The following is an 11,870-nucleotide window of genomic DNA, read 5'->3' on the forward strand; positions in this document are numbered from 1 at the left end:
AATTTTTCTCCTTTTCTTCATTATATATCATTTCTAACCATGCTTTCTTGAATGCTGTCTCAACATTTTAACTCTTTCTTTAAAATTCCCCACCATCTGGCTGTCAGTCTGCCATGTGTCTGACCTCCATGCAGGCTCTAAACCAGCATGGCTCTATGGCTTTTCCTTCTCCCCTCCACTCTCCTTCTTTGAGGCAGCTGCTGAGATTTACAACTCACCTGCCCTGAGTATTTTTCTTTAAACTCTAATAAAATTATCCTAAAGTTTCCATTTGGGTCCATTCTTATTTTTTTTTTTTCATGAATGAGACTAAGAAGCTTACTAAGAGACCCAGTTTCATATAGACACCTTTTTAAAAAAAAATTTATCTGTATGTGTGTGTATGTGTCACACATGCATGCCATAGCACACGGGTGGAGATCAGAAGACAACTTAATGGAGTTGGTTCTCTCTGTCTACCGTGTGGGTCCCTGGAAACAAACTCAGGACACCAGGCTTGACCACAAGTGCCTTTACTTACAGTGCCATCTCGTAGGCCCTGGACAACTAAATTTTAAGTCATCTGGAATGGTCTTCCAGGGAAAGTAACCTGCTCCATTTGAAAAACTCAAGATTGACAATATTCTCTCCGATCCTTGTTTGCTAAGTGGCCTGATTACTTGACGCACATGGCTTTCCAGTTCAACCCAGTTTCTACTCAGGGCACGTCGCTCTTTTTGGTAGCCAGTTTGCCTGCTAAATACTCATGTTTTCAATGTTTGTGCTGAAGAAATATCACCAGCTAAGTAGATACTTAAGTCTCTCCTAGGATAGAAATCAGATGCAATCAGGCATAGACTAGTTATGAAGTGACAGAGAAGTGAGAGTTTATTCTAGAAGAAAATCACAGCAGAACAGCCAGGAACAAGATACACGTTTCATTTTATGGGGAAGGGTTTGAATATTCATGCTTTTTCTGGGAAGAGTTTTGAATATTCATGTTTTTTTCAGGAAAGTGGGGAGACTTTTAGTCCACATGTGCTGATTTGCACAGGATAAAATGTGCTTTCCTTATATAATTGCTCCCCCCTTGACAGAGATTTTATGAGGCTAGCATATTACCACGAAGGCATAATGAGGCTCAAGGACATTTCTCCGTCAACTGCCCTTTGGTGGTTACTGATCTCAACAGTTTGCCCATGGGCTTGCATGTCACTGATTTAAGCCACGTCTTCCAGTCTCCTAACTGAGAAATCTTAGGGTCCCTGAGCATACTGCAGTGTCTGTTGTTTGACTGTTTTGCTCTAGGAAGGCTGACAAAATAGACCAAAATGACCCTCACCAGGCACTGTGCCCAGTATGGTTTAAAATCAGTAGTCACAAATGCAGACAGGTAGGCCTTGCTTCACTTTAAATTGCAGAACAAAATAAACTTCTGTTTTTTACATTACTTGACAAATCAAATTACAAACTGCCTTGTCATTTTTTAACTTAGCTATGTGTGTCCTTTTCTTATTCTGTTGTTCTACTATCTTAATCTTACTATCAATAATCTTGTTAATAATTATATTATGGAATATTTATTTTTAATGTCTTCTTTCGCAAACTCAGTGTATTTCACTATGATCTTAATAAAGATTGCATGAATAAACTAACTTCTTATGATGCTGTCATTTTTCAACATTTACCTTGAAAAATAATACTAAATCTTTTGAAAGTAATGACACGAAAATTCTTGGAGTAATTTGGTAATTTATTTTAAATACTATCAGTCAGAAGGATGACAGTCCCACTGGGATTCCTTATTTCATTATTAAGTCTCCTTCTGTATTCAAGGAGAAAATGAAAGACGACCCACAGCCACTATACTACAGCAAGCCCTGGAAGACATTAGCTAGAGTCAAGGCTCAAAAAGCCAAAAACAGCAACAAGGCACACAGAAATGACTACACTGTTATCTCATAAGATCCAAATTACTGTCACCACACAGTCCTCATACTGCAGGGACTTTTAAATTCTGATTTAAATATATGTGTTATATAGCGAGAGTTTTATAGCAAGGTTTGGAGCCAGAGTAGATCATAACTCTTTCCAAACATAACCTTTCCAACCTATTGTCACTACAAACACAAGTGCCAAACTGGGTTGCAGGCTAGAAGGGCTAAAAGCTTTACAGGACCCAGAGAGAATGTAAACGTGGGACCCTCTCCCCAATCAAAGGTCATGAAAAATGTCAAGATGATGGCAATACACATTAAACAGGAGTCCTGGCTTCAGCACCCAAGCCAAGGGAGAAGACCTCCTGGACTCAGCACTTCATACAGCTGTGCAAACACCTGGGAGGCCCACCACCACTAAAAGAAAAAAAAAAGATTTTGAAGGTTTTTAAACATTAATTCTTCCTTTCAGAAATATAAAACTCTTTAACCATTTCTAGATCTGGCTTTCTGTCAGACAATATGTATACTATGGAATGTAACAGCCATGCAAAAGGGAATCAGCTTCCCTCCCAGGAGCCTTCTAATTACGGCCTCCCTAGACCAGAAAGAAAGAGTTGCTCAAGCATTAACTCTTTTGGCAGGCATAGAGGACAACTGATTAAGGAGGCATCTATCTATCTATCTTTCTATCTATCTATCTAATCTCTCTCTCTCTCTCTCTATATATATATATATAAGAGAGAGAGAGAGAGAGAGAGAGAGAGAGAGAGAGAGAGAGAGAGAGAGATTTTGGAGACAGGGTCTCCCTATAGCCACAGCTGACCTGGAGCTCACTATGGAGTTAGGAGAAGAACATTGCATAGGAGGAAGTAAAAAGTAAATTTGCTACCCCCCAAAGTAAAAGAATCAGACTTGAAAATTGTTAGGGGGTAGGTAGAGCACATTAGTTTAGACACTGAAAGGCACAGTCTTGGTAACAACTGGGAGCGGACAGCAGTTTTTAAAAATAGCTCCCCAAGCATTTAGTGGACAACACACTGAGAGGCACAATTTTGGCATGCAAACCTGCTACATCAGCAGGTGCAGAACCTTGGGAAAACTGCTCTCATTTTTCTAGTCTTACTATAATTTTCTGTTTCTATGACATTCTATTTTTTTGGGAGACTTGACATAGTCATTGGCTCTTAGAAAATAATGTAACAGGACTTCAGGAACAGTCAGATTTCTTGGAGCTTCTATTTAGGGGTTGATTTGCTAGTGGAACCAACTTAAGGTCACAGCCTGTATTTCATTTTATTTTTAAATTTATTTTATTTTTATTTTATGTGTATGAGTGTTATGCTTGCATATATGTAAGTACACGCATGTTGTTCAGAGCCTACTGTAGACAGAGAGGGTGTTGGATCCCCTGGAACTGGAGTTAAGGATGGTTGTTAACCACCATGTGAGTGCTGGGATTTGAACCCTGCTCTTCTGCAAGAACAGACAATGCTCTTAACTGCCGAGCCATCTCTCCAGCCCACAGCCTGTATTCAACAAGTCGTATTTGGTCACTCATATTCAATAAGCCAATTGATAGATCCAAATTAATAGTGAAAAGCAGAAAAAGGTGATTTATTCAACATAGCCACATTGGGAAGATGGAGAAAGAGATCCACTTACTCCCAAGTCTTACGTATTACAATCCATCAGGAGAAGCCAACGCACAAACTCCAAGCAGGAGCTGAAAGGACAGGGAAACAAACTAGAAGACCCAACTTCGTGACATATTCTTTTGACTATCAACTGAAACTTTTAGAATGTGTTTACTTAACAGACCACTAGCTTCCGCCACTCAGCAGTCTAAGATGCCGTCAGATGCATCAGAGGCCTGTAGTAGACATTCCCCTGCTTCATGAAACTGTTACCAGATGGTATTCGGGGCAATCTGAGTCTGTGTCCCAGGTCATGGTCTCTCATATTTGACTCCAAAATAGATTAAATTTTATCACTTTTGAGATCAGAGTTATGTGTTTGCATTAACAATATGTCCTATTTAAAAAGCATGTATGTGAGAAAACACATATTTTTGTCTTTTTCAGGCAAGTTCATTTGTCTGGACAATGAAAACAACAATAGTTTCATCCACTTCCAGGGGCACTCTGAAGTGTGGGGCAATACCACACTTCCTCTCTCCATGGCCTGGGACTCCACAGTTTCAGTGGTGAACCGTTACACAAAAATTCTAAACGGAAGTTACCAGAATAAACAATTTGTGTATTAAATTGAAGCTATCCTGAGTGGTGTCATGAAATCTTGTGGCCACCTGTTCCACATGCCTAGGAAACAGAAAATTACAATGGTCCATACAGCCCAGGACGCAGGCCATCCCACTGTCCCATATGACCAGGACATGGGCCAGCCCACTGTTCTATACTGCTTAAGGCACAGGCCATCTTGTGTCCCACACTGCCCAGAACATATCATCCCACATTCCACACTGCGGAGGACACGGCCATCCCACATTCCACACTGCCGAGGACACGGCCATCCCACTGTTCCACACTGCCGAGGACACGGCTGTCCCACTGTTCCACACTGCCGAGGACACGGCAATCCCACCGTTCCACACTGCCGATGACACAGCCGTCCCACTATTCCACACTGCCGAGGACACGGCAATCCCACCGTTCCACACTGCCGAGGACACGGCCATCCCACTGTTCCACACTGCCGAGGACACAGGCCATCCCACCATCCTACACTGCCGAGGACACGGCCATCCCACTGTTCCACACTGCCGAGGACACAGCCGTCCCACTGTTCCACACTGCCGAGGACACGGCTGTCCCACTGTTCCACACTGCCGAGGACACGGCAATCCCACTGTTCCACACTGCCGAGGACACAGGCCATCCCACCATCCTACACTGCCGAGGACACGGCCATCCCACTGTTCTACACTGCCGAGGACACAGCCGTCCCACTGTTCCACACTGCCGAGGACACGGCTGTCCCACCGTTCCACACTGCCGAGGACACGGCAATCCCACCGTTCCACACTGCCGAGGACACGGCCATCCCACTGTTCCACACTGCCGAGGACACGGCCATCCCACTGTTCCACACTGCCGAGGACACGGCCATCCCACTGTTCCACACTGCCGAGGACACGGCCATCCCACTGTTCCACACTGCCGAGGACACGGCCATCCCACTGTTCCACACTGCCGAGGACACGGCCATCCCACTGTTCCACACTGCCGAGGACACGGCCATCCCACTGTTCCACACTGCCGAGGACACGGCCATCCCACTGTTCCACACTGCCGAGGACACGGCCATCCCACTGTTCCACACTGCCGAGGACACGGCCATCCCACTGTTCCACACTGCCGAGGACACGGCCATCCCACTGTTCCACACTGCCGAGGACACGGCCATCCCACTGTTCCACACTGCCGAGGACACGGCCATCCCACTGTTCCACACTGCCGAGGACACAGGCCATCCCACCATCCTACACTGCCGAGGACACGGCCATCCCACTGTTCCACACTGCCGAGGACACAGCCATCCCACCATCCTACACTGCCGAGGACACGGCCATCCCACTGTTCCACACTGCCGAGGACACGGCCATCCCACTGTTCCATACTGCCGAGGACACGGCCATCCCACTGTTCCATACTGCCGAGGACACAGGCCATCCTGCTTTTCATATGCTTTCCCTTCCCATAAAACTTCCCACTAAAATGGACGGAAGTAAATGGGCATGTTCCTGCAACCACAGTGCTGAGGGCGAGCCTCGATCTAGTCATGCTCCTGGAGGTGCAGTCTGAAATCTTGCTGTCACAGCCATTTCCTGACTTGTTTCAGGGGATATGCTGAGCTCTCCCTCCCAACCACTGTCCTCAATGGAGTCCCCGTGGACCATCCACCTGTCCATGACGTATGGGCAAACCTAGGCTCCACTTCCCACTGCCAACAATAATGCTAATGATAATGGCAAATGGAAGAATCCAGGAAAGGCAGAAAAAGTGAAGGTCTTGCAGAGCACATATAATCTATGTCCACTTCTTGGTGCTGACGTTCAAATTACTCTTACTTGGCAGCTATCTTCATTGGCTTTTTTCCTCAGTCTGCTTAGTGACAGAACAGCCATTGATGACAGGAGCCTGGGATAAATCTGTCAGTGCAAGTTACGAGGCAAAGTCTCCCGAGAAACACTTGAGGAATCCAATAAATAAGCGTCTCTGTCCCAAACAGTAGCAAGGTTATAACATTGCCTCTTGACCCATTTGAAGGGTCTTTGTAACTGTAATTATCACCAACCTCAGATATACCTCTTGAAGCAACAGATCTTTTGCTCTGGCTGGGCTAGCTACATAAAGTCCCAGGATCAGCAGGCTTTGGGCAATAGGTCATGGTTATCTTTTACCTGTCAGGTAAGTTGGATGCTTTCAGCCTTTCAGAGGAGGCTGGACATTATAAACAGAATTGGAGAAGAGCTTTTGAGATACTTCAAGATAACAGGCCAGCAGCATTACTGGCTACAAGATAACAGCCCTGTGCCTGTCACTCACAACTGCAAAAGGCTCATGGTTGACAGTCTTCACTATATACTAGGCAATGATCCTAAGAGCAGGTTGAAGACACCCAGAAAGGTCCAATTTTATATCTTAGAATTCCATGAAGCTTCCTCATTGAGTGAGGCCAGGGGCAAGATCTAAACTGGAAGATGATCAGAATTCAACACCCAAACCAGACAAAAGCAGTTCAGAAACCAACTAGGTAAACAAACAAAGGCAAGGATTGGGGGCAGTACATTTCTTATTACCCAGGAAATGACTTGCAATTGCTATTCCTGATACTCAGCGGTCTCCCCCGTGTAGCCCGTGTTCTTGCTCTGACTGTCCCACTCTTCCCAGCTCCCACTTGAAAATTATAAATGCAGACCCCAAAATAACAGCTAACACAGTGCCAGGGATTACAGGTTCGTACATGTCCAGGTTCTCTCGCCACTGTCTCTCAAGTACCTATGTGTCCAAAACAGCTAGAGGGTGAACACGATATGGGACTGTAGAAGTGCAAGTGAGTCCTGATTTTGACTGTCCTGTAGACATTTTAGGAAGTTCTTTTTCTTTTCTTTTTTATAAGGGATTATACCTGAATAGAAGGAGTCTCCTGAGTAACACAGACCTATTCCTTCAATACCTATCTCTTCTTTCCTAGGTTTTCCCACTAGTGCTGTCCAACCGAAATTAAATGCAAGCTATAAACATACTTTTGAATTTCCTAGTAACCACATTTAAAAATAAAAGTAACAGGACATTTTATTTAAATAATGTACTTTAATCCAATATATCCAAAATATTATCACTTCAACATATCAGATTTAAAAATAGTTATTGAGAGACTGGAGAGATGGCTCACTGGTTCAGAGCATCAGTTACTCTTGCAAAAGACTGAGGTTCAAATCCTAGAACCCACAAGGCAGCTAATAATCAACTGTAACTTCAGTTCCAGGGGATCCAATACCTTTTTCTGTCCACCATGGGCACTGCACAATGTGGGTTCACTTACATACATGCAGGCATAACATTTACACACATAGAGTAAACATAAATAAATTAAAAATTTTTTTTAATTTTATGTGTATGCGTGTATTGCCTGCATGTAGGTAAGTGCACCTGTGTCGTGCAATGCCCACAGAAGACAGAAGAGGCTGTCAGATCCCCTAGAACTGGAGTTATAGACAGTTGTTAGCTGCCATGTGGGTGCTGGGATTCGAACCCAGGCCTTCTGTAAGAACAACCAGTGTTCTTAACCGCTGAGCTATCTCTTTAGCCCTCTATCATTTTGTTTAACCATATCAGTTTTCTTCATTAAAACAAAGTAAACACGCACAATTTAAAAGTCATCTTGAATGTCAGGCATGGTGGCATGCACCTTTAATCTCAACTCTCTAGAGGAAGAGGCAGGTAGATCTTTGTGAGGCTGAGACCAGCCTGGTCCAAATAGTGACTTCTAGTTAGACTGGGACTAGGGAGACCCTGCCAAAAAAAAAAAAGCCATCTTGAAACACTTTATATGTGACTTAGTCAAAATATATATTAAGAGCATTGAAGGAATATTATTAGTCTGATATGGAAATTCTCCAGGACATGATCTTCTATTTTTAGAAAATATTTTATCTAAAAGTTGGGTGTGGTGGTACAAACCTTTAATCCCAGCACTTAAAAGGCAGAGGCAGCTCTGTGAGATCAAAGTGATCCTGTTATATATAGCAAGTTCCAGGCTTGCTGTGGCCACAGCTCCTCTATCCCCTACTTTTCCCTCCCAAGTTCATGTTCTCTCTCTCTCTCTCTCTCTCTCTCTCTCTCTCTCGCTCTCACTCTTGCTCTCGCTCTCTCTCCCCACTGGGTCCTTTTAGTATAGGCATGGGTGTGGGACCATCTACTGGAACATGAGGAGCATCTTGTCTCTCTCTCTCTCTCTCTTTCTCTCTCTCCTCCATATTTAGTGCTACCTGCATAAGCATGGGTATGGGACCATCTTTTGGAGGACAGGCAGCCTCTCGGGGCCTGCATCCCTGAAGAAAACTTGCTCACCCTCTCTCAGTAGCCATCAACTGCCAATAGCCCCTGGGGTTGGGTGGGACTTCACAAGCTTTGCCTCCATTCGTGTTGAGATGTTGGCTGGCTTGATCTCAAGCAAGTCTCATGCATGCAGCCCCAGCCATTGTGAACCTGTGTGTGTGTTGTCATGTCCAGCATCTACTCTTGCTGCAGACATCCACTCCTTCTGGCTCTTATAGGCCTTCTGTTCCCTCTTCCACAATGATCCTTGGGGAAAGGGGGTGCAATATAACTGCCCCATTTAGAGCTGAGAATGCCATAGTCTCATCCTCTGATAGATAGATGGTTTCTGTATTAATTACCATCTGCTGCTACAAAAAGAAGCTTTCTGATGAGGGCTGAGAGATGCACATTACTATGGGTATAAAGATAAGAACTCAGCAGGCAACTTATTACTATGTCCATTTAACTGAATAACAATACTCTCTTCTCCCCTACACCCTATGATGATGACCCTATGATGGTTCGTGTGAGTTATCATTTATAGAGATCTCCCATTCCCCATTTTTATGCTAGCTCTTACCATCTATACTGAACCACTTGCCCCAGCATCCCTACCTCAACTGCACTCATTAGTCAACTGCTTCCTAGGTATGTGTGTTACTTCTCCCAAGCAGTTTATAATGTCTTAGTGGATAAGAAGCGTGACTTCTATTGTTTTTACCTCTTCCACAGCACAAGAAGAAAGAATACACTGCAGGCTCTGTAAGCACTTGCTCTTTGAATTAGTTTCATTCTTAGACACTACTCTGTAGTGCTGAAGAAACCAGCCTTTTATTTACTAATGATGATATAATATGGTGACAAAATAATTCTTTAGATGTGTGAATTTCTTTCTCCAAGCACCAGTTTTCTTACTTTTGGATTAGATGCATTCTGACATCAAGGCTGTCTGTGCTTCCAGGGTCCAAACGGGCATAACTAATAATGTCCCTGGAGTGCTTGCCTCACGTTCTGTCTTCATGCTGGTTTCACTGATCAAGCTATAAAACATATTACAAAACCATCAGCAGCTGAGCACCCATCGAGAGCATTCCGCTATGCTAGATACCAACGAACAGCAGTGACCACTCACAAAGAGATCTTCTCAATGCTCTGAAAACATTTCTCCCTGTCTCTGAATCTACCTTATGATTGATGTGGAGTGGGAAGGAACAGGATCTTAAGCTCCCAGAGACACAATTACCCACTGGTCAAAATTTTGAGGTGGTATGCATTAAAATGGGGATGGTATGGGTGTTCTTTTCATTCAATTTGGAAAACATGGAAAGTAGATTTTTCTGTACGACTAAGTGTTGCATGAGCCACAACTGTTTCTGTGGCTGAAATAAGAATAAATTTTAGAGAACAGAAGTGTGGAGTGAACACAGAATCACTGTAAGGTGAATGCTACTCAATGCTAAAATTCTCTGAAGAGTTTGTAGCCACAAAGTTTACTTTAATAGAATTGCATTGGCCTTGGACAAAATTCATCTTGGATATCTATTCCAAAGGCACGTCTACTAAAACACTTGGGTTGGCTGCTGTGGTCTACTGAGTAGAGTTGCAAGGTAATGGTACACCTTGCTGCCATCCCCCTCCCCACTGCCGGGAATCTAGCTACCAAAATCTCTCCAGACATTCCTGAACATGTCATGCATACTTTACCGTAAATTAGATTAATATGTTAGCTCTATAATTTGTAACTCCTTCGCCGTGATGGTTGTTTGTATCTGTGTCATCCTGACTTTACAGAGCACAGCTTTGATCGAGGCTGTAGCAACTGTCAGGCAACACTAACAGCCAGGGAACTGGCTGTGGATCTTTTCATACCAGAAAGTCTCTTGTTCCCCAAAGTTCACTTAGTAAAGATCAAGTTATTGGTCTATTCTAGATGCAGAAACAGTGGAAAGACATGATGTCTCTTGTTTATAGCTACCTGGATGTCTCATAAGCATCCTCTTATATATCCCAACTGATCATCCCCAGCTTGCCCTAGCCTAGGAAACAAGCATCATGTATCCAATGTGTTCACATTGGAAACCCTCAGGTATAAGCTACTTCCTCCCTTTGAGCACCACTGGCTCTTAGAAGCACACTTTGACACATAAAACCTCATTCGTGAGGAATCTTTCTTATTGGTCCTGCCTGCAGGTTAGATCACGCCTCTGAGTTCTTCGTCCTATCCCCACTGCTACTTCTGGGATGAGCACTATGCCATCTTGCAACTGGACCACTCAATCAGCTCGGCATAATTCTGCCTCTGCCTTTGCTCCCTACAATCCCCTGTCCTCTCAGCCATCACATTAACAGCCGTCTTGCCTCAGTCTGCTGAGAAAACCTCTTCTGGCTTCTCAAAACACCTAGAATAAGATGACGTATCCTCCATTTTTCTCCCCACTCTGTGTTGTTGATGCTGTGTAGCTTCCAGCTTGATCTTCCTTTCCTTCTCCTCAGCCTCACCTCTAATCTCTGTACCACCACAAGTTTAGTCAGGCCACATTCTTTCTCCTCCAGATGCTTTGCACACGCTGTTTTTAGAATTTGCTCTCCATGTTTTCATGTTTCTTATAAATAAATGTCATCTTCTCACAAGCACAGTTTCTGACCAACCTAGCTAAGTTACTCCCATTGTTTTTACCACAACATTCTGTTTACTTCCCTATAAGGTAAATAATATAAGGAGCTGACTGACTTATTGACCTGGAATCTGAAGCCAGACTTCTGGATTCAAATCCAGGCTGTGCCACATACAAGCCGTTTTGAAACTTACGGAAGTTGCTTTACCTTTCTGTACCTCCGTTATTACACATTTCTAAAGTGTAAAAAAATAGTAGTGGCTGTACCCACCTCATAGAGTTATTGGGGGACACATTGAGCAAAGTACTTCAGACAGTCATGGCTTGTAAGAAGCATACTACGACTGCTAAATATAGATGAAAATAAAATTTGATGTTCTTAAAGGGAGACCCCCATAAACCCCAACCATAAAGCAATTTCTGTTCTGCAAACAGGTCCTGCTTTGCAAACAAGTTCTTCTGAGACCCTTGAGGGGGTACCAAATCCTTTACAAATGTCCCTACCCAACACCTATGATTCTGTTTACAAAGCTACTTAAAGCTCCCCTGCTGTTTTGCCCCTGTGGCTACTGTAGACTCCTACTGGTTGGTAGTCACCCCTCACTGACCAATAATAGAGGTCAATTTGAGCTGCTTTTCCATTCCACCTGGGACTCTTTCCACTCCTAATCCTAATATTTTAGTACTGAATGAATCCTAGGAAAGAGTTCTCGGCAGTGCTAGTTTGTGGGCTGATGTCCTTCTACTCCTAATCCAGACCATACTGTGTCCCC

The sequence above is a fragment of the Nannospalax galili genome, unplaced genomic scaffold (assembly GCF_000622305.1).
Source record: "Nannospalax galili isolate Female #2095 unplaced genomic scaffold, S.galili_v1.0 scaffold576, whole genome shotgun sequence".
Lineage (NCBI taxonomy): Eukaryota > Metazoa > Chordata > Mammalia > Rodentia > Spalacidae > Nannospalax > Nannospalax galili.